This window comes from Triticum aestivum, chromosome 7A (genome assembly GCF_018294505.1).
Source record: "Triticum aestivum cultivar Chinese Spring chromosome 7A, IWGSC CS RefSeq v2.1, whole genome shotgun sequence".
In the NCBI taxonomy this organism is placed as follows: domain Eukaryota; kingdom Viridiplantae; phylum Streptophyta; class Magnoliopsida; order Poales; family Poaceae; genus Triticum; species Triticum aestivum.
Genome location: NC_057812.1, coordinates 195,909,786 through 195,911,727, shown reverse-complemented (window position 1 = coordinate 195,911,727; position 1,942 = coordinate 195,909,786). Strand labels below are relative to the sequence as shown.

The window sequence follows — 1,942 nt, the reverse complement described above, 5'->3', positions numbered from 1 at the left end:
ATATGGTGTTCTAATTAGAGAGTTGCTAGTGTGTTTTACTTACCCTGCTTTGCTCTTCTTTTCTACAAGCGAAAGCAGAGCAGGGAGAGCAAGCACACTACCATAACATACAAAGCCATCTACAACCAGCCCAAAAACATACATACCTACAGGACTCACTCACGCACTGCCATTGTGTTATGGATGAGCAAGTCTAGTGTGTGAGAGAAAATGCAGACAAGTTGAGGTAAAGTGCTGACCCCACGCTGTGAGGAACAGATCGAGGAGCTAATAACTGGGCAATGCAGCACCAAGTCCGACTCTACTACTACTACCTGTGATGCATCATTGTTGATCCATGGCAGATAATAGTAAAGATTAGAATCCATGATTTTGATACAGAAGTTACCTATCCTGGTAGCCTAGCATAGAACAACACTACATAGTACTTGGCCAGCAAATTTGAGTAATTCAGTGACCACATCGCATGACAACAAATATAAAAACTATGAACAACATTGCATACGATGTGTGCCAACAGAGAACACATTTGACAATGCAGAACGCATGCGCAACCACACATCCCATAACAGGGTTACAATCTAGAGGCAGTTAGCTAGCTGCTACAAGATCGCTCAGTCATCAATATAGAACTGCAAAAGAGTGCAAAAGAAATAAATCAACGAGAGCATAAGGCATACTGTAGCCAGATAGCTAGATTTCATCTTGAGACTTATCCTTGTGCTTCTGTAGCATCTCGATAACTTGGTCCTGGGGTGGGTCTCTGGGCCTCCGAAAAATCCGGTCGCCGATCTTGAACTTGTACGCCTCCGGCTGCACAGAATGAACTCCTTCAACTACAAAACACATACATCCATGCATGTATACACTTGAGCTAGCATGCACCAACTAGTGTGTAACTAACCAACTACTCCAGCTAATTAACTTCAAGCATGAACAATTAACCAATTAAACAAGACATAAACTAGCATAATGATCTATAAACAAAATGGGAAGTAAGCAGACGTGACCTGGAGGTCGTTGGAGACCTCGGGCGTGACCTGGAGGTACTTGGTCTTGTCCTTGAGCCCGGCCATGGCCACCTTCTTCCCCGAACACGGACACATACACCTTGCACACCTGTAGACACAAACCGGAGCAGAGACAAGGAACTCAGCATCCCAGATTGCAGCACAGCCGCATCGTTTCGAGGGAGAGTCCGGGCGTGACCTGGAGGTCGTTGGAGAGCTCGACGTCGGCGATGGTGGTGGGGGAGGAGAGGTAGCGGTCGGGGCCGAGGGCGACATCGGGGAGGACGGCGCGCTGCATGACGGGGGCGCGGGTCAGCATGTCCGCCAGCTCCCGCTGGATCTGCTTCGCCACCATTCGGACCCGTCGCTCCTTGGCCATGCACCGCACCACGCGTAGCCGCCGCACGGAGACGGGCGCCTCGGCGGCGAGGGCCCGTGGCAGCGGTGGGGACACCAGCGGCCGTCACGGGAACATCCTCGCTGGCTTCGTGGTGGTGGGGGATTTTGCGCCGCGGTGAGGCCGTCGGCCGTCGCTGTGGGAGTGGGAAGGGGAGGGCAAGAGGATGAGGGCGTGGGGAACGGAGACGAGCTCTGCCGGAGGGAGGTGGTAGCGGCGACGCTAGACAACGAGGAAACGGGGGATCTGGATGGTGGAAGGAAGGATGGCCAGCGCTGGGGGCGATGAAGAGGTCGGCGGCGGGGGGGAGGGGGGGTTGGGGGAGGCCGGCGGCGGGTTTGGGATGGCAGAGAGAGGGAGGTCTGGGTCGGGGAGAGGGGGATCTGGGAGGAGGTGGCGGTGGCGAGGATCTGAGGGATGAGGAGTGCAGCGGCTGCGAGGAGAGGAGGGGTGCGATGGGGCGTCGATGGGATCTGACCTAGGGTTTGGGCTGCGGGTGGGGGGTATCTCATTTTCATTTTATTTTCTTTTTTTC

At 53.8% G+C, this 1,942-nt stretch overlaps 1 pseudogene; it reads right to left on the bottom strand.

Annotated features, from left to right (window-relative positions):
* Positions 1-614: 614 nt before the first annotated feature.
* LOC123153251 (probable ribosome-binding factor A, chloroplastic) lies at positions 615-1,485 on the bottom strand (annotated as a pseudogene).
* Positions 1,486-1,942: the final 457 nt, after the last annotated feature.